The 27,814-nt window shown below is 30.3% G+C and overlaps 1 protein-coding gene and 1 long non-coding RNA gene across 3 annotated transcripts in view; both read left to right on the top strand.

Moving 5' to 3' along the window:
• The window catches only part of LOC140448963 (acetylcholine receptor subunit alpha-like), a 1,000,791-nt gene that overhangs the window by 731,430 nt on the left and 241,547 nt on the right, over positions 1-27,814 (top strand). The gene's annotated exons all lie outside the window — the stretch shown is intronic.
• Positions 13,805-14,435, top strand: LOC140448972 (uncharacterized). Its single transcript, XR_011951748.1, has 2 exons — positions 13,805-13,979; positions 14,043-14,435. It is a non-coding gene; the product is annotated as an uncharacterized lncRNA (long non-coding RNA).

The following is a 27,814-nucleotide window of genomic DNA, read 5'->3' as shown; positions in this document are numbered from 1 at the left end:
TTCACTTTATGATTAGTTAATTAATCTGTTGTGGGCTTTTAAACTTTTTTTTAACGTTATAGTCGGAATTAGAGTGCCTAACTTCTTCTGAATACTTTTGTTTTTAACATCTGTTACTGTTTTTTAAGTTCTCTACTGACTATTATATTTAGTTTTATTTTTAAATAGTATTTTTTGTCCATTATTGCTTGAGTTAACTATTGAAGTTAATTTTTTGAACTGATAGTTACATATTACGTACTTTTCTTCTTTTTTTCTACAGGTTATTGTTTGTGTTGCATAAAATTATATAGTTATTAATAAGTATGTATATAAAAATACTATAGAGAAAAAACTTAAGTACGCATTTATATATTATTTTTTTACCTAATAATACTGTCCGTCATCTGTGTTATATAATCCAAAGTTATCTCCAAAATTATAATCCAATTGAAAACGGATCCAAAATTATTTACGCCACTATTTTACCGAAATCATCCCTCACAATAAACTAGGGCATGACAAAGGGATATCTTTGGACGGTGAGTTAATTACGGCGAACCTTTGAAACCGACAGATTTCCAAACCAATAACGCTCCAAACTAAAAGGTAGGTCTTCATTAATGTAGATTATCAAACATTTTCGCTCGTACTGAAATATATTATTATTTGCTTTGTTCGTATTTCTGTTCGACTAAACATAATATAGTGACATAGAAAGGAAGAAGGGTTATTGATAGCTATTACAGGCCGACGCTAATCCGCAAAATTCGATGGGTGAATTATTCAGCCGTATAATGTAGGTGGTTGATTTTCTGTTGATTTGGTAGATATATGGCGTATAAATAGAAAATAGTTTGCTACATGGAAAGTAGGTATGTGGACTGGAGTAATTAAATTTTCATAAATTTAATACCATAATTATGTTAAATGCTGGATTATGGTGTAGCCTCCCTTATATATTCATTCTTTATATCTGCCCACGATTGTCTAAAATTCGCTTTTCTGTGCCATGTTGTACCGGCTTGTTTCATTATGTCTAGTGTTGCCCAAATGCAAGAACAAGACGAGACTTAGACAGCCTTGGTCTTGGTCTTGCGCCAATACACCTGGTCTTGGTCTTGGTCTTGGTATTGCACTCCCGGTCTTGGTCTTGGTCTTGGTCTTGCAGCAAGAGTCTTGCAAGTCTTGCAGTTACCCATTAATTAGCCTATTGCTATTTATTAAACGTTACTTTAAATCTTAGAACAACATAACAGAGTTAGTACATTTTAAGCTTAAGATAGCCATAATGAAGACTAACCAAATTAATAAATGTCTAAACAACTGACACCGGGTGGGGTTTGAAGCCACGATCTAAGCGATTCGTGCCTATGCTCTAACTAACTCAGCTATCTACCAGGCCCCACGGAAGTCAATCTGTTTCTTAATAAATGTTTGCATTTACTAAGCTTACATGTGCTAAAACATGGTTAAAACAAAAAAAAACAAATTAACGGCATAAGCATGCCTGTATTTTAAAGAACATTATCTGCCTAGAAAGGGATTGATGGACATGATGGGCAAATAATCCACATACATGTATCAAGGGCACAGACTTTTTAGGTGATAAGATAACAAACTATAATCCACTTATTAAAGCAAAATAAATGTTTTTACCAATCTTGTCTCTACTTTTATATAAAAAACTAACTTGAAAAAATAAAGAATAGTTAAAAAAGCAATGGTAATCAAAAGAAGTTATTTTAAATTAAGGAGATCCTACTTAATAAATATATTAATTTACCAAAATAAAGTAGTAGGTACATAATATATGTAATTGGTAATAAGGTAATGACTATATTTTTTTATATGTCCACCTTTTCTAGAGGTTATTAAAAAGCTTGTGATATCTCCACCGAATTTTGATTTTTCGGGAAGAAATATTTGTAATTCCTTTTTGTGAAAAGATATTAGATGCTTTCTTAAATCTGACGTGTTTCTGTTGATCATTTTCATTTCAATCTTTTTATAAAGGCAAAATTTACACAAAGCAATTTAGGATGCATGAATTATTTCGAAAAACTCATCAAATTTACTTTTAGGTCTTTTAGATCTATAACTTTAACGCTCACTACTCGAACTAGAACTATTTGAATTTTTGTCCCTCATGTCAAATTGTAAACTTGTCACTCCGGGAACAACAAGGATTAGATGAAAAACAGTTATTACATTAGACTCAATGGAAAGCTCAATTGGGAATAAAGTTAAGTGATGTCGAAAAAGTATCTACTATACTACTAGTTACTTTGTGTTCGTTACTATCCAATACCCTAAGTATCTAATAACAAACCGAGAATTATATATCGTTACTTCGTTATTCTAAATACTTCATTACTAACATTATCTTCATCAGTCATCAGTTGGCGCTACAGCCCTTCGTGAGCCTTGGCCTGCTTCAAAACATTCTTCCATCCTTCCCTATCAAGTGTCTGTCTTCTCCAGCCGCTCACTCCAATCTCCCTCAGATCTTCCTGTACATCGTCCAGATATCTGAGTTTAGGTCGCCCCCTTCTTCTTCTTCCGACCGGCCTGTTTAGCATAGTTATTTTAGTCGGATCACTCTCATCCATTCGCATAACGTGGCCCACCCACCTTAGGCGGTTTATTTTGATGGTCTTCACAATATCTGCATCACCAAAAAGTCTATAGAGTTCAAAGTTATATCGCCTTCTCCACAGACCCTGTTCGTTTACTCCGCCATATATGGTCCTCAATACTTTTCTTTCAAAGACTCGCAGTAACTCTTCATCTCAGGTCGTCATTGCCCATGTTTCCGATTCGTATGTCAGCACTGGGCGTATTATTGTTTTATAAAGTTTGCACTTTGTTGCTATTGACATACCTCTCGCTCTTAGTTGAGGGCCCAGGCCAAAATAACAGCGGTTAGCCACGCATATTCTTTTTTTTTATCTCGTTGGATGTGTTATTTTTGTAGTCTACCAGTGATCCTAAGTAGCAGAATTCTTCTACCATTTCTATTGTTTCGTGTTGGACCTCTAAGTTATTTTGTTGAATTCTTGATATGGCCAGCATATATTTAGTTTTCTGGATGTTAATCAGAAGTCCGATGTTTTCTGCGGCATTTTTGATACGTGTGAAAGCCTCCACTGCTTCGTTTTGGGTTCTTCCAATTATGACGATATCATCAGCGTATGTCATTATTTTTACACTACGGGTATATATCGTACCTGTTAAGTTTATTCCCGAATCTCTCATAACTTTTTCTAACGCTAGGTTGAACAGCGTGCATGATAGCGCATCTCCCTGGCGCAGTCCTCTGTTGGTTTTAAATGGTTTTGAAACATCCCTTGTATGCGCACTTTACATTCGACTTTCATCATTGTCATTTTAATTAATTCTATGAATCCTTTTGGTATTCCTAATTCGATCATCGCCGAATATAATTGGGACCTGTCAATAGTATCGAACGCTGCCTTAAAGTCTACGAAGATGTAATGGCAGTCTATGTCGTACTCCGTCGTTTTTACTAATATTTGTCTGATGGATGATATGTGATCAATGGTAGATTTATTTTTCAAGAAGCCTCTTTGGTAGTATCCTATTATATTGTCAGTATACCGTGCCAGTCGTTTGTTAAGTATCAGGGACACAATTTTATATGCTGTATTAAGAAGGGAAATCCCTCTGCTGTATTAAGAAGGGAAAAAGTTGGAACATTCAAGAACATTAACTTATCTGTTATTAATTTGTCTCGGTACTTTTGAATATTAGCCACGCTCTTTCAGCAAATTTTGTTTAACCGAATGATCTCATCGCACACTCAGCAGAAATAATTTATAGTCTTAGGCCGATAAGATTTGTTTATTTAGATTCCTCCTGACTAAATTATAATGGGAAAAAATTGAATTATTAAGTGGGTGTCCGTAACAATTATATTTTTTATTAGCTAGGGTGACATATTTAAAAAAATATCAATACGATATTACTGTCGGCGTCGCAACGCCAGAATATTATCTTATGATTAAAGGGCGGCTATTCTCAAAATATGGACAATTAGTTTCAGAGCGAAGAAGTCGTCTGCTGGAAAAGAATGTACAAAATATTTTATTTTTACATTGTAATTATGACCTCTGAGCACGTGTCAAATATGTTTTTTTAATGAATATTTTGATTCGGTATGTATGTTTATGTTACTGTTTGTAATGCGCATAAGTCCAGTTTTTCAAATTTTTATTACATATTTTTTTGCGTCTCATAGAATCTTTAAGCATATACCCGAACTACTATACTTGCTAAAACCACACTCAGTCCTAACTGCAAGACGCAAGAGTCTTGTAAGCTTAGTCTTGTTCTTGCTTAAATCTTGCACGGTCAGTCTTGGTCTTGGTCTTGCTAAAATTAGGCGGTCTTGGTCTTGGCCTTGGTCTTGCAAAAACGCAAGAACAAGACCAAGACTGCAAGACCAAGACCGATTTTGGGCAACACTAATCATGTCATAGTCCTATCTTAAATTTGACGCCTCTTGGATACCACAGTGTAATTCTAGTCGACTACCTATGGCCAGTTCTTCTCGCTAAATGTCCCGCTCACTGCCATTTTAAAGATTTCATTCTATGGATTACATCAATGCTTTTTTCTTCAGGTGGATTGGCATCTTCGATTTGAATATAACTGCATTTCTACCAAAAGATGTCCAAGCTAGTTTCATTCTTCTGTTGATTTCTGAAAGTAAAGAGCCAGATTTATGTATTAATTGTCCCAGGTATACATACTCGTCTACAGTCTCAAGTGCAGTGTTGTTTATTATTACATCTTGGATATCCACTAGCTTGTTGAACATTGTTTTTGTTTTTGTTAAGTTCATTTTTAGGCCAACTTCATTGCTAGCTGCATTTAGGTTCCTTATGAGTTCTTGTAGTTATGCAGGATTATTAGCAATCAGAACGATGTCGTCTGCAAATCTTAGATGGCTGAGGTATTCTCCATCAATGGATATTTTTTTGTTCTGTCAGTTCATTTTGCTGAATATATTTTCTAGAGTTGCAGTAAAGAGCTTTGGTGATATTGCGTCTTCTTGTCGGACGTCTTTGTCGGACGCCTCTGGTAGTGGAAATTCTGGAGTATTTACATAAATTTTTACCTTAGTTTTTGCTTGTCTGTATATATTGGCTAAATTTTCTACGTACGGTTTGTCAATGCCTTGGTTGGTTTCAGCTTCTATTACTGCCTTGAGATATATAGAATCGAAAGCTTTCTCGAAATCTATTAAGGTTAATGCTAGCGGTAATTCATATTCTTTAACTCTACTCATTAGTTTTCGAAGTGTATGAATATGATCTATGGTACTGATCCACTTCTGAAGCCAGCTTGTTCTCTTGACTGTGCAGCATCTAATGCGTTTTTTAATCTGTTGTTGATGATCTTTGTGAATATTTTGTATACGATTGGTATTCTTAAGACTTAGTAGTTATTGATATCTTCTTTGCTACCTTTCTTATGCATGGGAATTAAATTTGTTGTATTTCAGTTGTCTGGTATGCATTTCGATCTTAGGCAGTTCGTAAATATGGCTGCTAAGATTTTCCAGGTTTTATTGCCAGCGTATTTAGGCAGTTCCACTGTTATGCCATCTATTACAGCTGCTTTACCGCTTTTCATTTTTGCAATTGCCGATTTTACTTCTTCCAGGAGGACTTCTGGTACATCTTCTTGGTTACTGATTACTTCTTCAAGTCTGTCAGGGGCTTTATATAGTACGCTGTAGAATTTAGTTACGAGTTGTATTATTTCATTTCCGTCTGTAATTATATAAAGTATAGGTAAAAGTTTATGGTCGGTATGGACCTTACGTGAGATGGAGTGAGAAACACCTGTTACAAAAAAAAGAGGTATATTAGGTCCGCCCTTTAAATCGCCTAAAATACATGAGTGGAAATAATAAAAAAGGGGAAATTCAACGTTGCCAAACTTATTGGTTTTATTTGACCTGTTTCTTTTTAGCATTTGAACAATGTTCTAATATAATCAAATTTGGGTGCAATGGATTTAAATGACAGCTTACTGTTTTTTATTGGGAACATGCCACAATTTTACTTTACAATAAGTGTAATTTAACATTTTGATTTCCACTTCGGAAATCGTTTTATATAAATGAAATTTATTATTGTTTAATATTTTAAGTACGATTTCCGAATTAAAAATCTAAACATCAAAATAAGCCTATTTTAAAGTCACATTGTGCCTTATTTCCAATAAAAATAATAAACTACATTATAACGATAACAATAAAAAAGTTTCATACAAAATTATTTGGCAACGTCGCGTCTCACGTCGTGAAAGTAGGGACCTTGTCTAAGGTAGGGACAGCTGAACCGGTATTCGACAGGCGATACCTAAGAAACTAGAGGTGGGACGTTGACATTTTTATCGTTAACGAAACTGAATCGTTTTTCGTAAACAAGTGACTAGTTGATTGTGACCAGTAGTTTCAAATAAGCGAGTACATAAACAAACCTAATGGATATTATCGTTTATGTGTATATTTATTGAAGTGAAAGAAACTAATAAAGGATTTTATTTTATATCTTAAAAAATAAACTAAACAAAACAAATAGTAAATCGTACTTTTTTGTGTAACGTAAATGTACATTTATATTACACGTTATTATTAAATTGCGAATCGTCTAAATTGACATTTAAAATTAAATCAGATTTTGAACATATATTCACATTTACAATATTTTATGAATATAGTGGTTAAGTTAGGATATACATGGCGATGGTTTTCCCACCATTGTAATGGACTCTCGATACAGGTGTAAGTTTAGATGAGTCATGTCCAATTAATTGATCAAAAATACTTAAGTCATCTTTGTCGATTTCTTTTTCTTGTACTGGTTGATTTTCAATAGTGCAATCTTCTTGTTCTTTAATTATAGAAGTAACCAGCTTCTTAACTCTTTCTTTTGTTTTTTTAGCTTCATTTTTATCAGAAAATCCCTGCACTTTAAATCGTGAATCCATAAATGATATTAGTAATTGTACTACGTCGGATAATATGGATGTAAGGTTACCGTTTGCTAAAATTTCATTGCCAGATTCTTGCAGGCAGCGTACCATAATAATCACTGAACTACCCTTCAAGTATTTTTGGCCACTCATTGTACTTGTTATTTCTTTAAAAGGCGGTAAAATTTGGGAAAGTTGAGAACAAATAATCCAGTCTTCATTATTTAGATTTGGTCTAAGTCTAAGTCTGTATAAACTAATACTAATGTGGAACGGATTGCCTCTTCTAACTCGGTCATTCTTTTTAACATGTAATAGGTGAAGTTCTACCTAGTTTCCACGTCTTGGATTGGCGGTTTGGGAAGTTTGTTATGTTGTAATTGATATTTAAAAGCCTTTCTGAAGATAGGTACTTTTTTTGAAATGTGGTTTTTGCCGAATTGTCGAAAAGAAGACTTTTTATTTTATCTATTTATACACGACAGCATTTAAGTGCGTCCTCCACCACTAAATTTTACGTATGAGCAAAACAAATTAAATGTTTTCATTCCAAAACATATTTAATAGCTTTGACCATATTTGAGGCATTATCAGTTACTGCAAAATGTACTTTTCGTTTTAGACCCCACTGATTAATAATTTTACTAATTTCAAAAGCGATGTTTTCTAAATTATGGTTTCCAGAAAAATGGCAGCAGCCTAATAAAACCGTTTTAAATTCTAAATTTTCGTTTAAATATTGTCCTGTTAATGCAATGTAACTCTCAGTTACTCCAGATGTCCAGAGGTCAGTAGTAAAACAGATATTTTCTACTTCTTTAACGACTTGTGATCTAATAATTTACTCAGTTTTGATATAACATTCCTGAAGTAATGAACCTGACAAAGTTTTTCTTGTTGGCGGTTTATTTTCAGGAATCCACCCTGCAAACTTGTTAAAAGCTCGTTTAGGTTTATTAAATCCATATCTATTTGTTTCTTTTGTTTTAAACTAATATTTCTATTAATGGAAGTATCCATCACCTTTTGACGCTTAAGTGGCGGTGGCAGTATGTCAGTACTTGTTTAATCATTGCAATATTCAGAAAGTGGACCATAAAAGCTGCATCTTCTACAAATGTGCATTTTTTTAAAATAAAATTATTATTATTCTACTAGGTCAATAATTTTGACTAAGAAAAAGAATTCTTAATTTACTATTTACAATAAATAAATCCTTTGACGAACTATCAATAAAGATTTGAAATCGAAAATGCAGATCAATCGTAAATCGAAACTCATTCATTAATCAGAATACCTAATTATTTTATTTTTAAGGTTAACCGATAGCCCGACTGTCCACTGTCCCGAAAGAGTCGCATGTCATTTTTAGTTTTGTAGTAGTCTCTCAGATCCACTAATCGTCCTCGTCGACGTAAAGTGTTCGTTGCTCCTCTGTTTACGTCTACACAAAACGTAGTTTTTTTAATCAACCATCAACTAGTTGGCTTGCCAGTAAGAAACCGTAGATTCGTAAATGACAAATAATGATTTAAAATGCAGGGATTTTCTGATAAAAATGAAGGTAAAAAAAAATAAAAGAAAGAGTTAAGAAGCTGGTTACTTCTATAAAAAAAAGAAAAAGAAGATTGTACTATTAAAGTACAAGAAAAAGAAACTGATAAAGATGACTTAAGTCTATGGTGTATTTATGATGAATTGGACATGACTCATCTAAACATACACCTGTATCGAGAGATATAAAAGAAGTCGACATGTATTTGTCTGATAATATATTACCCACAAAAAAATTCGAACGGAGATTGAAACTGTCCATTACAGTGGTGGAAAAACTATCGCCATGTGTATCCTAACTTAACCACTATATTCATAAAATATTGTAGTATTGTAACAAAATCTGTTCCTTGTGAACACATGTTCAAAATTTGGTTTAATTTTAAATAAAAGAAGAACAGGGTTAACAAGAAAAGTGGAAAAACTTATGTTTTTAAATGTCAATTTAGACGATTTGCGATTTAATATATTATTATTATTATTTAGGTATATTAGGATCGGAACCAGAGACATGTAAAATATATCTGATCGAAACTAATCGTCTCACTAATAGGCAATGGGCGTCAATGAGAAATATGGAGGGGAGACCAAAGGGGAAATATGATTTTTATCTTCGTCTATTCGCTGAAAATATGATTTTATATCTGTGTTAGATATCCTGTTAAATTTTACCATACCGACCATAAACTTTTACCTACACTGTATATATATATATATATATATATATATATATATATATATATATATATGTATATATAATATATATATATATATATATATATATATATATATATATATATATAGGATTTGATTCGATTAATTAGATTGATTTAAATTGAAACTACATTTATCCCATTAATTCGAGATTTCGTTGCGTTTATCTTTTTAACTTCATCAGGAACATACTACAAAATTAACTAATAATAAGATACAAACATTCATAATTTTAATACTCATGAAATGGTTGTGTCTTTTTTCTAAAGCAAATTATGTCAGAGCGAACCATATTGTACGACGAACAAGTCAGCACTAATTTCGATATTTTTCGTCGTTAGAGCCAACTAGTTTTGTTATCTACTCGAATAAGCTGTAATTGGATATGCTGTTATATTTAGCTATTTTGATTTTGAGAATTTCACTCAGCAGCTTGATTCTATTGTTAGTTAAGCTATTTACGTAGGGTAACTTCCTTAAATAAGTGAATATGTTGGTCTGTTATCACATTGCCCGTCATATAGGTCTGAGTTGTAAATTAGTTGCTTGAGAATTTTACTCGGATAGCCGTTATTCAAAAATATGTTGTATATTTTTAAATTCTTTCGTATAAAACTATCATTGTTAATGTGCAAAATTTGTTCTTCATCGCAACAACATTGTTTTGTTTTTGGTTTTTTGATTTTGATTTTTGAAATTCCACTCAGTAGCTTTAAAATTATTAGCAATGATTGTCGTCACGCTCTCATAGATGACGTCAAAAATAAAAAGGTATCATTACTAATAGTCTGTTTAAAAATAAAAATTGTCGGGTTTCAGGATTTTTCCTTATAGTCATATATATATATATATATATATATATATATATATATATATATATATATATATATATATATATATATATATATATATATTTATATATATATATATATATATATATATATATATATATATATATATATATATAATTCATAAAATGGAACGAGAAAACGTAAAAAAGAGACAGTAAAATGAGGAATTACAAATAGATTATCATTCCACATTTCGTTGTAATTAGTCAGGAGCATTCCATGATTCCGTGTAATATACATATAATATGAGACGACCTCTTTCTTGTATCCCCAGATTTTTTCTGATTCCTACATTTGCAGAAACCGTACATGTCGACCTTAGTTATGCAGGAGGAAGTAGAGAAAGAATGTCGAAATAAAGTAAATTGCAGGAATAGTAGTCCAAGGTAAAGGAGAGTCATTAGAGGTGCCTGGCGAGGACTCGCTGTCAGCGGCGGTTCTGGAAGAGGACAGGACACGCCGTGCATTTCGATTAGGACGGCAATTGATGATCTTTGGCGTGTATACTTGGGGGAATTTGAGGTGATATAGTTCGTTTGGTATTAAGGTAGATTGATAAAGTAAACAGATAAGACATGGCGGTTGGGGAAATAAAATTATGATATATATATATATATATATATATATATATATATATATATATATATATATATATATATATATATATATATATATATATATATATATATATATAGAAAAGATATTTAATCTTTGCAGATTAGTTAAATAGTAAACTCTTAAATATTGGAGAAATCTGCAAGAAAGACTCTAATGTGTATCAATTGTTTCGCCGAACGTTTTCGCCAAAGAGAATTAATTTGGCTTCTTTAGGGCTGAAAGAGAATAAATTATAATTAGCTACCATATATTATCTATTAAAACATTATTGATCTTACCGTAACTTAGAATTGTAGAGTTAGAATATTAAAAAACTTAGCTAGTAACATAGTGGTGTTTTTTGTTACTATGTGCAAAAAAAGTTTTTTGTAAGGTTTGAAATGTATGGTAGCTTTGAACTTGACACGTAAAGGCTTACCCAAGGTTAATCGAAAAACCCAATGTAACTACATTTAAAAGGAGGTAATTCTTTGAATTGTCAGCAATAACTAAATTTTTGATTTTTAGATAGTTTAAAAGTGAGGTTCTGTTTTAGCCAGAACGCAAGCGCTGACAACTTCATTGTTCTTATGAATCTTTATGTCGTTAAGGTTCATTGGTAAAAAACGAATGAATTTAAAACCCAGTATAGGGAAATATTATTTTGATTTACTTTATTTAATTATATTATATTGTTCATGTATTATTGCATCTTATTGAGATGTATCTAAGAAAAGCAAGGGAATGTTATATATTTTTTTGTGTTAATGAAAATTAATTATAAAGGTATGTTAGTTGTTAATGGATATATCAGTCGAGTTAGTTATCTGTGATATAGTATTGTTCTTGGTATCTGATTTAAGTAACAAGTGGTATATATCGCTTAGATTCTTGATATCACTCTTAACATTAATGGAGAAATCGTTAAGGAAAATATAAGACATTTCAATGAACTCTCTTTTAGATTTATTGTTCTCACGGTCGAGAATTGTGGTGTTAGTATAGTCCATGAGATGACCAGTGGAATGGACATGTTTGGCTAATGCACAACGGTCAGGGTGAAGTCGAGAATCACTTTTGTGTAGTGTAATACGTGATTTCAATAATTGAGATGTTTGACCGATGTAGGAATTGTTGCAAGAGAGACGTGGAATGTTGTAGACAATATTACTAAGCCTATCTATGGGAGTCTTATCTTTTATCTTAGAATAAAGATTATTAATTGTTAGGGCTGATCTACAAGCCACATTAAGTTTAATGTTGTTATTATTATTGCCAAAGCTATTTTCAACACTTTACAAAAACACATTAGAGTCTTTCTTGCAGATTTCCCCAATATTTAAGAGTTTACTATATATATATATATATATATATATATATATATATATATATATAAATAAATTAAGGATCACTAAGAAGAGTGGTGGGTTTTTTCGGTCAAAAGGTGGAGAAAAAAGACAAAGTTGATGGCTACCTCATCTGTTGGAAATTATAATTGATCTTCATCTGTGGCTGATTAACCATCCACAACGTTGACGATACATATATGAGTTTTTGGTTTGACCTCACTTGTTTTGTTTGTTTTTTCTTAGCCGATCAATGGGGGAAATTTGGTGTTATTAACCACCTTTCCTTTCATTTATTGGTTCCTTACAAGCAGGTTGTCACCCAAACTCATCCTATCATTTAAATAAACCGCTCTATCATTAGGGTTGGTATTTCACCTTGCTGTTCTGTCATAATTAATGATCTCAAGGTTCTTACTGTCTTTGACGTTGATGGCGTGATTGTCTTAATTGAACACCATTTTACCGGCAGCATTCAAGAAGCCAGGAGTGGTAATTTCATTATACATTAAATTATTCAATTTCAATATTAATTAATATAATAATGCTACCTAAAGTAAAATTAAATCATAACTATTGCTATATTGTTGGAAGTGCTTCTTTGATTTTCTTAGTTCTTCATTCTCTTTTTTAATGTTTTTTTAACTTATACATTTATATAAAAAAAAACAAAACCACATGTTCTTTTTGCTGTGCTTAGTTTAAACAAATTGTGAACTTATCAAGTTCAAATTATTGTTTTTACATCATAATCGTATAATGTCCATTTACTTAAGTGTCTTTACAACTTTGTTATCACAGACTGCTACATATCTTTTTAAGGTAACACATGTAACAACTTTTCCATGCTTGTGTGGTTTTTTCATATTGTTCTTTTTAGATGAACTGGTGATGCTTTCTGATTAAGAAAGCGAAACATCTTCAATAAATAGATGAAGTAGCCATCAACCTTGTCTTTTTTCTCCACCTTTTGACCGAAAAAACCCACCACTCTTCTGAGTGATCCTTAATTTATATTGGATTGACGGTCGTACTCCTTTTCTCGATATATATATATATATATATATATATATATATATATATATATATATATATATATATATATATATATATATATATATATATACATATATATACATATATATATACATATATATATACATATATATACATATATATATACATATATATATATATATATATATATATATTATATATATATAACTCTTTTGGATGGGTTGGAGTCAATAATAGGGCTATTGGTTAACTATTTTTTTAATCTCGAGCTTTCAATTGTGTTTACAATTATTATCAAGAGCTAAAAAAGACAAAATACTTACAAGGTTGAACTAAAAAGAAAAAACAATTTTTGTTAACTTACCAAATAAAAATTAGTTTGGTAAGTAAAAAATCACTGCTTACATGTTCAAAATATTTTATATAAAAATGTTTTGATCTAACAAATGTTTCTCCGAAAATTTCTATAATTTTGAAAACATTTTTTTAATATAAAAATAATTGAATTTATAAATAAGTTCAAATAGCAACCAATTACAAATAGCCTCAATGTCATAAATGCCAACATAATTCTCCATATATCTATCACATTCTTTCAGACATCTGTCAAGGGTGAATAAATCTTCTTCTTTTTGTTACTAAACAAAAAAGAATGTTTAAACGAAGTTTTACTTTTGACAATATAATTGTCAAAAATAAAAATTTTATGTTGGCATTTATGACATTGAGGCTATTTGTAATTGGTTGCTATTTGAACTTATTTATAAATTCAATTATTTTTATATTAAAAAAATGTTTTCAAAATTATAGAAATTTTCGGAGAAACATTTGTTAGATCAAAACATTTTTATATAAAATATTTTGAACATGTAAGCAGTGATTTTTTACTTACCAAACTAATTTTTATTTGGTAAGTTAACAAAAATTGTTTTTTCTTTTTAGTTCAACCTTGTAAGTATTTTGTCTTTTTTAGCTCTTGATAATAATTGTAAACACAATTGAAAGCTCGAGATTAAAAAAATAGTTAACCAATAGCCCTATTATTGACTCCAACCCATCCAAAACAGTTATATATTTGTTCCAAACGAGTCACAAGTACTTCTTTTTTCTTATTCTTGTAGAAAAATATGGGTTTTTTCGATGACATCCGAAACGATTATGGGCAATCTACAGTCAGAATTCTGAAGGATTGGACTAGAATTACCATCAAACTTGCTGCTTTACACAATCAGAAGACTTTTTTGTTGAAGTGTAGATCTAATGGATGTTTCCCTGGACATGTTACAAATGGCCTAGTTAATGTAAATTCCCTTTTACATCATCGGACTGGGAATATTCACCATGATGCTTGGAAATTATGTGACAGGTTTGGAAGAAATATTATTAATTTAGAAATTAAAATCGCTTTTGCTGATATAAACTTTTTTGAAAGAAAATTACATGAGTTACGTACCAAGGCCTACAATATCTTAAATTTCCACACATTTAATGAATTTAATCGTAGACAAAGAATTAAATACAACACAGAATTTCATAAAATCAAAAAAATACAAATTAATAAGTTCAATAAATTAAAAATAGAAGCTTTTGATAAGATAAAATTTCAAGAAAAATGGTTTAAAAATCTAACATCTATTCATTTTCCTTTTGAAATTAAAAAATTTTTAGCATTAGGACCTAAATTTTCTTTATGTCCTTCCAAATCTGATATTAGAGTTCCTAATTTACTTTCTGATATTGAATCAATAATCAGACCACTTAATGATAGTCAAAAGGATGTTGTTAGATCTAAATGTACAAACGTTATTACAAACTTTTTGCATAAAGAAGTCAAAGATCATTTTTTAAATAAATACTATATGCAAACTAAACTTTTTCTTAAAAACCATCCTGAAATTTATATTGTTAAAAGCGATAAAGGTAACGTAACTGTTGTAATGTACAAAGAGGATTATCTACAAAAAACTGGAGAACTCTTAAATGATACTAAGTATTACACTACACTTAGAAGGAGTCCTGTTTGTACTTTGCAACAAAAAGCAAATTGTCTAGTATCTAAATTAAACATAAAGAAATTTATTGATAATAAAAAAGCAAAAGAGCTCAAAATTTATAATTCTATTGCTCCACGGTTCTATGCTCTGCCAAAAATACATAAACCAACTTTATCTATGAGACCAATTGTTTCATCTTTATGCCCTCCTAATGGACCAATAGCACAGCTCCTCACTGACATCTTAACTAATGCTTATAATTTAAACAACAATTTTTACATTAAAGATTCATTTGATTTTAGTTCTTTCATTAATAATTTCCAATTACCACAAAATTATGTTTTAGTTAGTTTTGATGTAACATCTCTTTTTACTAATTTGCCTTTAGATTTAATCATAAGTAGTGTTGAAAAACATTGGAATGAGATTTCACAACACACTAATATTGACTTATTACATTTCAAAACACTTATCAACTTTGTTTTTGATTCTAATATTTTTATATTTAATGGTGTATTTTATAAACAAATTTTTGGTAGTCCTATGGGATCTAGTCTTTCACCCATTCTAAGTAGCTATGTCATGGATGATGTTATCAGTGATTGTATCAGTAATTGCACTTTTTTCATTCCTTTTATTAAGAGATATGTAGATGATTTAGTTTTGGCACTTCCTAAACACAAAATTCATGAAACAGTCAACATTTTCAACAGTCATAATCAGCATATACAATTCACAGTTGAGGAAGAGGTAGATAATTCTCTACCATTCCTTGACATGAGAATTGTAAGAAATACAGACAATATGTTGAAAACCAAATGGTTCAGAAAACCCATATGTAGTAATAGATTTATAAGCTATTACTCTCACCATCCAAATAAGATGAAAATGAACCTTATAACAGGATTAAAAGAACGTGTTTTAAAACTTTCTCATCCAGATTATCTACAGGAAGATCTTCAGTTATTAAAAAATATTCTAATTGAAAACTCTTATCCTCCAGATATGCTACATAGGATGCTTTTTTCTAATATTGGTAATATAAATAATTTAACACCATTTTTTGCTCAATCTCAAAACATTGTATCTAACAATCAGAACATCTATTATCATTCACTACCTTTTATACCATCATTAACACCTAAATTAATACAAACACTAAAGGTTATTGACAATATAAAAATAGCAACAAAGAACATCAAAACTATTTCATCTTTATATTCTAAAACTAAATATCCTATAGACAAATTTGAAAAAACGAATTTAGTATACAGCATTAGTTGTACTCAGTGTGAGGCTGAATATGTTGGTGAGACCGGAAGAAATCTTTCAAATCGCATTATTTCTCACAAAAGTGATTGCAGAATTAAAAAACCATCTTGTGCTTTGGCAGAACATGTAATCGATAAAGACCATATTATGGATTTTGATAACATTAAAATTTTATGTAGTGAAAGTAATAAATTTAAAAGGACTTTTTTGGAAATGGTTTGTATTAGCAAAAATGATAAGAGTTTAAACAAAAGATCTGAGATTCAAAATTTAAGTAAAATATATAATTATATTCTTTCTTTATGATTTATATATAAAAATTGTAAAATGTCATATTCAATTCTCCATATATCTATCACATTCTTTCAGACATCTGTCAAGGGTGAATAAATCTTCTTCTTTTTGTTACTAAACAAAAAAGAATGTTTAAACGAAGTTTTACTTTTGACAATATAATTGTCAAAAATAAAAATTTTATGTTGGCATTTATGACATTGAGGCTATTTGTAATTGGTTGCTATTTGAACTTATTTATAAATTCAATTATTTTTATATTAAAAAAATGTTTTCAAAATTATAGAAATTTTCGGAGAAACATTTGTTAGATCAAAACATTTTTATATAAAATATTTTGAACATGTAAGCAGTGATTTTTTACTTACCAAACTAATTTTTATTTGGTAAGTTAACAAAAATTGTTTTTTCTTTTTAGTTCAACCTTGTAAGTATTTTGTCTTTTTTAGCTCTTGATAATAATTGTAAACACAATTGAAAGCTCGAGATTAAAAAAATAGTTAACCAATAGCCCTATTATTGACTCCAACCCATCCAAAACAGTTATATATTTGTTCCAAACGAGTCACAAGTACTTCTTTTTTCTTATTCTTATATTATATATATATATATATATATATATATATATATATATATATATATATATATAAAGTAGTTAGGTATTATTGACTGACACGTTATGTAAAATAAAGTTTTATTTTGAGGTTGCAGTCATTAATAGGACAGGAAAGTAAAACTCTTTGTTCTTTATCAAGCTTTCGCAAAATTTATTTGCTTCTTCAGGATATGCTAAAATATGATATCAGTAAATACAATGAAATAAGAATTAAATAGCATTGTATAAAACTAGTATAAAAACTACAACATGAGGTTAATCCATTAAATTTTCAAATTTACAAAACATTAAAACATCAAAATTATATAGTAAGTACAATATTTTAATTTTATCTAATTTTGTATAATTTCATAATGACATTGATTATGTTGATGTTTGATTTATGTCAGAAAGACACTCGTTTCTGTTTATTATATTTTTTGTTATTGATAAGAACACCCTGAGATATACATCGTGAGAAGTGATAAAGGAAATGTGACTGTTGCAATGTACAAAGATGATTACTATAATAAAAGTTATGAACTTTTAAATAATCCTAAATATTATAAAAAATTACAGAACAATCCCACAAGTACCTTGCAACAAAAAGCTAACAAAATAGTTACCGAATTGAAAAATAAAAAAATGATTACCAAAGAAGAAGCCTCAACTCTCACTATATATAACTCTGTCACACCACGCTTTTATGCACAACCAAAAGTACATAAACCTAACTTAACAATGAGACCAATTGTATCTTCAATTAATTCACCAAACAGTAAATTAGCAAAATTTTTTAATGATATTCTTACAAGGTAACTTAATAACAAGATAACTTAGATAATAGTTTCTCTATACAAGATTCCTTTGAATTAAGTAATTTTATCAATAACTATCAACTACCAAATAATTATATAATAGTAAGCTTTGACGTTATATCTTTATTTACTAATTTACCACTACATATTATTAATGATAGTATAAACAGACATTGGGATGAAATCAAAATAATTTGCAAAATTAACAAAAAAACGTTCTTAAGCACTTTAGTATTCATTTTTGATTCTAATGTATTGATTTTTGATACTGCATTCTATAAACAAATTTTTGGCACACCTATGGGCTCAAGTATATCGTGTATATTATGTAATTATGTACTAGACGATTTAATAAGAGATTCTTTAAATAAGTTGCCCTTTCATATCCCATTTATCAAACGATTTGTGGATGACTTAATACTTGCTTTACCTGCAAACAAAATAAATGAAACTTTACAAACTTTTAATAATTATAGTGAACATTTACAATTTACATGTGAAAAAGAAATAGAAAATGGCATCCCATATCTTGACATAAAAATCAAACGTAATGCACAAGATGTATTAAGCACTGAATGGTACATAAAACCTATATTTAGTAACAGATTTATTAATTATCATTCACAACATCCACCTCATATGAAAATAAATTTGATATTGGCTTTAAAAAACAGAATAGTCAAATTATCACACATCAATAACATCAACAAAGGGTTATTAGAACTTAAAGACATTTTATTAGAGAATTCATACCCAATTAAAATAATTAACAAATTTTTATTTAACAATCCTAATAATAGAATGATTGACATGAATCAAACAAGAGAACCAAATCAACAAATCGTGCAATCTCAATTTACTTTCACATCACTACCTTACATACCAACATTAACACCCAAACTAACTAAAGTCTTTGCTAACTATTCTGATATTAAAATTGCAACTAAAAATGTTAAAACATTAGCATCATTGTATACAAAAGCTAAATCACCTATTAGCATTATGGAAAGCTCAAATGTAGTTTATATAATACCGTGCGAAAATTGTGATAAGTCATACATCGGACACACATCTAGAAATCTAATAGGCAGACTGACATCACATAAAAGTGACCTTAGAAATAATAAAAATACGTGTGCATTAATAGATCATTACTAATATATTAAGACCTGAAAACCAATTAAATAAAAGAGAATTCTTAGAAATGGTATGCATAAATAAATATCAATGCGTTAGTAAAAAAACTGATATTGATAAACTAAGTAATATCTATAATTACATTCTGTCTTACGAAAATTAATACTATAATTTTCTAATATTAGATTTTCTGACTATAAATACTATAATGTTAAAAAATTTAAATATTCATATTTGGCGCCACTTTATACGTAACCATAATAACAATCAAGAGCTAGTTATCAATAACAAAAAATATAATAAACAGAAACGAGTGTCTTTCTGACATAAATCAAACATCAACATAATCAATGTTATTATGAAATTATACAAAATTAGATAAAATTAAAATATTGTACTTACTATATAATTTTGATAAGTTTTAATGTTTTGTAAATTTGAAAATTTAATGGATTAACCTCATGTTGTAAGTGTTTATACTAGTTTTATACAATGCTATTTAATTCTTATTTCATTGTATTTACTGATATCATATTTTAGCATATCCTGAAGAAGCAAATAAATTTTGCGAAAGCTTGATAAAGAACAAAGAGTTTTACTTTCCTGCCCTATTAATGACTGCAACCTCAAAATAAAACTTTATTTTATATATATATATATATATATATATATATATATATATATATATATATATATATATATATATATATATATATATATATATAAAGAAAGTCAAAGACAGTAACGGGTTACTGGTAAACACAGACGGTTAAAGATAACCGGGAACGACCCAATACTAAGAAAGCAATAAAAAACGGGTGCTTCTAAGTGAGTGTCTTTTATTAAGAGTCAAGCTTTCGCCACATAATTTTGGGCTTCATCAGAACTTGCTGTAATGGAAAAACATTCTTTACAATATCATAATTAGAGATGTTATTTTAATCTTACCTTAATATGGAGCAGCCTGAGTATACAAGCTGATGTTGCACGCCATTTTGATCTGTCTTGGAGCGTTATTTCGTAATAATGGACTCGATATGAACAATTTGGTAATACCCTGAACGATATGGAGGTCGTCAACATGCAACTACTTATCTACAGGATCGGTAAGATTAGCTCGTCGAAATGTGCATATAACTACACGTGAACTCTGTCGGGTTTTAGAAAGTACCAATAACATTATTGTATGTAATCAAACTTTGAGAAATAGATTACATGAAGCAGGTCTGCACGCCAGACTTTCATTGAGGGTTACCATGTAACGTCATGTAAATCGTAGACTCAGATTAAGGTGAGCAAAATAACATCTCAATTGGAGCTTACAAGAATAGAATTTTGTGTTATTTACAGAAAAAGCTGGGTTTTCTTTCTATCCTGATTTAAGAAAAGTGAAAGTTTCGAGAGGACCTGGTTGACAGAGACATAGGCATGTACAAGGTGTTCGTTTATATAGTGGTCTACAAGTTGTGATGTGGGCTGTAATAATTGTTTATAGTTTTTGTTGAAAGGCACTTTGAATCACTATCAATAGATAAATCGTATCTTAGAACCTGTTGTCCTTCTATTTGCCACTGTTTACAAGCGGGATAATGCATACTGCAGCAACAGTAAGAGGTTGGTTTTATAATGAACATGTTACACTATTACCTTAGCCAGCACAATTGCCAGATTTAAATCCCAGAATATCTGGTATTTGTTTCAGAGATCGATTGTTCCACATATGTATGTACAATGTTTATACTAGACAAGGTCTAAGATATCTTTTTACAAAGGAATGGATTATATTGCCTCAAAACAAAATCGATAATTTAATTTTAAGGCTGTCATGATGATGTCAAACCGTAATTAATGCTACTGGAGAAAACCAGATGATCAAACACATTTGTTGTTGGCTTTTTATGTTTTATATTGACTTTTATGTTAAAATTTTTCATTAAATTGGTTCACTTCGTAAGTTTGGTTTCATTATTTCCTTATGGAGTAATCATATTGCACTGAAATTAGGATAAATATTTATTGCTGACTAATCAGGCATTAGAACGGTATGTCATTTTCTTGTCTTATCTGGTGTATTGTTTTAAAAATTTTTTGATAAATCTGTAGTTTAGGTAATATAAAAAACTTAGTATATTTCTTTTGTTTCAAACCCTCTCAAGACATAACAATTATGTGAAATTTCCCGTAAAAAATCTACATTGAGTTGCAACCATCGATGTTTAATTTTTCACTCGGCCGCTTTTTCTCCCCTGATTCTCAACACTTCGCTACAAACGTAGACAAACAACCCTTATCCTTCGTTTTACCCCTGTCACGGTGCTCTCTTCTCTTTTCTTATTCGCACTATCGCTTTTAATTCTTTCAAGCGCCCACACCGAAGATAATCAATCCCTGTAGTACAGTGTTCTTTACAAGAATCAAAAATTGCTGAAGGTTACATATAAAAAGAACATCAAGAAATATTTTTTGTGTTTAAATGATGGTTTCTGTGTATTATGGATTTTTTTTAGAATACAGTCACTTTTTTAATGATAACTTCTAGACATTTGATTTAACTTAAAACTTCGCAAATTTAAACATTTTTAAGTTTGTGTTTTGTCATGTTTGCTTTATTTGTTTAATTTGCTTTTTAAGTATTTATTATATAAAAAAAAATTGCAATTTGTTCACAGCTGTGAACTGATCGAACACAACTAATTCGATTTCTAAGGGGTATTCATCCCGGTTGATATTAATTTCGGGTTAATGATAAACTCAAAGCTAAAAATGCATCCCCGTGTTTATTTACAGATTTCTGTTATTCTGGTGTAGATTGATGTTATTTTATTATTGAAGTTATGCGAACGGCAATCAGGGTTTGTTAGGAGAGCTGGGGTCGTGGATAAGTAAATAACAAGGAGTCGGATTGGGGCAACTACAAAAATATGAAACAAAAGGTCATGAATCTCTTGGGACAAACAAAACAAAAAGAAACAGGAAACACCTCTAGTAATTTTAAAAGGGCGCCACCTCGAGGTGCCTAATTATAACCATTACAACCGCTAGTTGTAACTATCGAAGTAATAATTAAAAATGCAAAACAGATCTTTTTCAAATGAAACTCAAAAAAGGGTTAGTTAAAAAAATAAACAAAATGTTAAAAAAAAATTTAACGTTTATTGTGTCTTACCACAAACAGTTACAAAATAGACAAAAAAATTTACTATATGAATAGTTATCAAGTACAAAAATATACAGAAAAACTTACATGTGTCCTATCTGTGTACAATGGGGAATTGCTACAAAAACTTTCAAACTATTATTACATGGAGGTTAACCTTTTTTTTAAACAAAACAAATTAATATCAAAAATAATAAAACGAGCTGTCATAAGTTAACATTAAATTTAAAAAAAAAACTGAACAAATAAATTGACAGCTAAAGTCAAACCCTAAAATTTTACAATTTATTATTTATTACAAATCCTTTTTTGCTATGAAAGCAAATTATTATTATTAAAAATATGTCTGTCTTTACTTTCAAATTTGAAAGTTACCTGGATTTCACAAAAACACTAAGTTCCTGAGGTTGGAAAGTTAAACTCTCTGGACACGAACACACGAACAAAAGGACTGCATCTCACACTGCGAATTGAACCGACCATTTGAGGCCGAAGCCGGCACTGAACACAAAACTTCTGCCTCCTAAAGAACAGGAACAGGTAGAAAGACGGCATACACATTTACACATTAATTTGCTACGATTAACTGCTACTAAAATTGTTTTCCATAACGCAAGACGAAGATTTCCCTGAAAAGGGACAAAAACAGAAAACTACAAATTCGACGTGAATTTTTACATAACGCTGTAGCCTATCACTTTTGAATTGACCGCAGCTCCAGCGAGAGTGATGAAATTATCTTTAAAATTCATTCGCACAATCTTGGTATAAACAAAATGTATAAACTGGAATATTTATTTGAAACGCAGAATCGGGCGGTTTGAACAAAGAAATCTCGAGGAACATACGCAGCTGCGAAACAAATTATCAACTCTAAGATGGTTTATATTAACTCGAGCCGACCTAAGAAGGAATTGAAATATATTTCGGGTATTTTAACTTAAAAAATACGAACTAAGAAACATGGAAAAAATTCTTCGTTATTATAATGCATATATGAGGGGATTTCAATTTATTACATATACTAGGGGATTTCAAGAAATTTACGAATGCTACAAAATACGGTGCTGTTTAAAATGTCTAAGAACGAATATTCTGCAGCAATTGAAAACTGTCCAAGGAAAAGAAAAGGTTTTGGTCTAATTAGAAAACGATAGATTTTTGGTTTATTTTCTACATTCGTGTTATTTAAGTTCCTTTTGAAATTCACCTTTGGTAATTTTGGTAAATAATTATTTGTGATTATTACTTATTATAATATATTATATTATGTTCCTGATTACTTATTGTCATGTTAAGGGTAAGCATTAAGAATCCCTGTATTTGTAGAATTTTCCAGCTATTAAATGTGTGGTGTAATATCATTGCACAACACGTAGTCAGCAGATATTTTGTAGTACTTGTTTACGAGATAGTATAAATAGTAAACGTATCTTACTATTTACCCCAGTCAAGAGAGAAAGAAAGCTTTTTTATTGTTACATTGCATGCTTACAATCTACTATATACACAGAGTAATAAGTAAATAGTCTGTAAGTAAATTAACGCGAGTTTGGTACCGTCCAGTGACGGCTCTCTAAGTATTATTGCGGTAGGTCTTCTGGCCATAATCTCTTCAATCTTCTTTCAGCAAGCGATTGGGTAAATAAATTATTTATCAGTTCGTTGGTGTGATCAGTGGTGCTATTTTTATGTTATTGAATGATTCTTTATTATGTCCCTAAGTAGTGAGATGTCCAAATTATCGCAAAGTATTTGGTTAGATATGTACCACGGAGCTTTACTTGTCATACGAGTGTTTTGAATTGGAATGTTTGAAGTATCTTCGTATTTGAAGGTTAACTGTAGCCCCATAGTTCTATTTCATATGTCCAAACTGGTATGTCCAAAGCTTTCTACAGAAGCAGTTTATTTTCAAGAGATAACTGAAACCTTTTATTAAATAGCCAGTTCATATTTTTTAGTTTAAAATCTAGTTGTTTCCAATTAGTTTTAATGTGCGTTTTCCATGTAAATTTGCCATCCAGATGCAATCTTAAGCTTTTGATAACTGTGGACAACTGTGAAACTTGTGGACATGTAGATTTTCTTATTGTAAAAGTAATTTGTACTGATTTTATGGCATTAGCATTTATCTTCCATCGCTTAAGCCTGTTTTGTAATTGGTCTAAACGATTTTGTACTGTCTGTGATGCTACATTAGGGTCAATATACACTGCTAACATTCCCTTGTAATCGGTAAAAGTAGCCAAGAAGGTATCATTGCTGGTTGGAACGTTCGTTGTAAATATCAGATACAGAAATGGGCCCAGATCGCTACTTTGAGGTACGTCGGATTAAATGATGTGGTAACTTGAGTAGTCAATATAAATTTGCTTGTGTTTCGGGCTTACCAGATTTCTGAATCATAGTTAAATTTAGATCTTCGTTTGGAGTCCGTTTAATTTTCAGTTCTTAATGTTGATATACAATGAAAACATGGTTTAAAAAAATTATACCTTACTTCCTATTGGTCATTGAAGGTCCTTTTTATGAAAGTGTGTTTTTGCACCAGCTTTTCATTGGGCCTACTTACAAGCGGATGGCATAAAAACTGTTTAAATTCTTATAAATATTTATAAGCTCAAAATTCAGCCCTTTTTTCAAACCGCTTTTTAATAATAACAAAAATAAAATATTAAAGTTGTTTAAACACAAAACCCTAAAGCCTCTAAACCCTAAATCTGAAGCCACAAAGAATCGATTGTACTGTACAAAATATCTGTAGGGTCACTGTTTGGGCAAATGCAGTTATTTAAATACTTGTTTTCCGGGATAGACAAATTCATAAACTATTTGGTCGACCTTAGCACATCTTAATAACTTAATAACTGCCACAATTTTCAGTAAATAATTATATTCCATGTCGTTATGCAACAAAGTTATTATTATTTATAAATTACTGTAAAAATATCGGTTTTTGGAATTATCTGGGTCATTTGTTTATATATTATAATTTGGAAACTCAATATTAAAGAACTTTTTATGATTTAAAACTTTTATTTTAATCATTTTTTTTCTATAACGTATAAGAAATATTGTGTAGGCAAAAAAATATTATTTTTACTTTGTAAAATTGTTAAAAAAAAAACAAAACAAAATCAGCTGTACGCCTCAACGGATTTTTCATCAGCTACCTCTTATATAAGTCTACAAAGTAAATACGACGACTTCAACGTGCATAAAAAGGTAAGATAAATTACAGACAAATATAAAAACAGAAGAATAACTAAACTTTTTAATACTTAACAACGGAGAGGTAAACGTGGACAAAGAGAGTATTGATAATACGTGGATAAATTACATACGAAATTTATTTTTTTATGAGACGGAGAACCAGTCTCCAATACCTACGGAAACAGAACAATCTATACTAGTGGCAGAAATAAGAGCAGCCATAATATCACTAAAAGAAGAGAGAGCTCCAGTACCAGACAAAGTACAGTGTGAATTTCCTAAACTTCTTGATAATTAATCTTTAAGAATACTATGTAAAATCTTTAATAATATCTATGACGTTGGCAGTATTCCAAAAGATTTGCCAGTTTCAGAATTTATTACGTTACCAAAGAAACAGGGAGCGAAATAGTATGGAGAATATAGGCTGATAAGTCTAATGAGCCATACACTAAAACTTTTTCTTAAAATTATACATCGCAGAATATACAAGCTATGCAAATACTACAAGACATACAGTTTGGATTCATGAAAGACGTAGGTACGAGAGATGCACTGTTTATTCTACAGGCATTATTGCAAAGATGCAGAGATATGATTTCCGATATCTACACCTGCTTTGTGGACACAGTTTAATACTGAAAAATGATGGATGTTCTAACAAAAGTTCAAATAGATGATAAAGACCGGCGTATAATACAAAATTATACTGGGACCAATCAACCACAATAAGAACAAATCTTGAAGATGAACCGACGTAAGCGATCCAGATTCTGCGAAGCGTTAGACAAGGATGTATACTTTCACCCATATTATTTAACCTATATTCAGAGCAAATATTTAGTAAAGCCTTGGAAAATTGTGAACATGGAATCCATTTAAATGGAGAACGTCTAAACAACATCCGCTATGCAGATGACACCGTTATTTTTGCTGACAGTTTAAACAGTTTTCTAATAAACAAAGAAAATTAAGTAAGTGAAAGATTTGGACTACAAGTAAACATATCAAAAACTAAATTAATGGTCATCAGCAAAAATAAAATTAGAGACGTCCAACTGCTTATTAAGAGTACACCAGTGGACCGAGTAAAACAGTTTACCTATCTTGGAACAATAGTAAACGAACAAGGGAATGTCTCATGAGAAGTAAAATGTAGAATAGAGAAGGCTAGGAGTACATTCAACAACATGACCAAGTTCTTTAAAAACGACAACTTTAATCTGGAGATAAAAATATGGCTCCTACGATCTTATATCTTCTTGATATTTCACTACGGAGTTGAATCCTGGACACTTACTGAAGCGATGGAGAAAAAACTTAAAGCCTTCGAGATGTGGCTATACAAAAGAATCCTAAGGATATCATGGACAGACAAGATAACCAGAAGACTGTACTACGAATATTAGGAAAAGAAAGGGAAGTGATGTATACGATTAAAAGGAGAAAGTTAGAATATCTCGGACACATAATGAGAAACAGGACTATATATAAATAACTGAAAATAACCCTTCAAGGCAAAGTATTCGGAAAGCAAGGCATTGGAAGAATATCATGGTTAAAAAACCTGAGAAAATGGTTCCCCACAACAATAACTAATCTATTTAAAGCATCAGTTAATAAAATAATTATGGTCAGAATGATCGCCAATATTCGAAACGAATAGTCACCAGAAGAAGAAGACCTCTTATATACGTTTTAGAACCTTCGTATAAGATTTTTATGGGAAATCGATGATTTTTTCACAGATAGATTGGTCTAACTGTAATCGACCCTAAACTTACTACAGGAGTGTCTCCAACGAATGGTAGGACGTATCTGTGTAAATTAATTTTTATACTTTTAACCTTCTATGACAAATTTAGAGAATTCAACAGGGTGATATATACTTATTAAGTTTTTAATTTATTTATTTAATTTATTGAATGGTAAAGATTAGATAAACAACTAAATAAATATTTTTTTTACATTGACTTGTATTTTTATTTTTAATATAATAGTGCAAACTTTTTTTTTTGCCTTATTAAACTAATTTTTCCCTGTACCTATTAAAACAACTATGACATATGTATCCGCCACGAATAAACCAGCTAGATCGATTTTTCGGTCGTCGTTCTCGATTTTTCACTTGGGATCAGATTTCCTTAGAACATTTATATTCTATTGTATTTTCACTTACAATCAGAGTTCTTGAGATCCCTTGAGATTTTATCTGATAACCTGAGTGAAAATAGCATCTTGGATGGCTCGAGAAATCACTTC

The sequence above is a fragment of the Diabrotica undecimpunctata genome, chromosome 1, assembly GCF_040954645.1.
Source record: "Diabrotica undecimpunctata isolate CICGRU chromosome 1, icDiaUnde3, whole genome shotgun sequence".
NCBI lineage: Eukaryota > Metazoa > Arthropoda > Insecta > Coleoptera > Chrysomelidae > Diabrotica > Diabrotica undecimpunctata.
The sequence above is the reverse complement of the archived record's forward strand: the minus strand, read 5'-3'. Positions and strand labels throughout refer to the sequence as shown.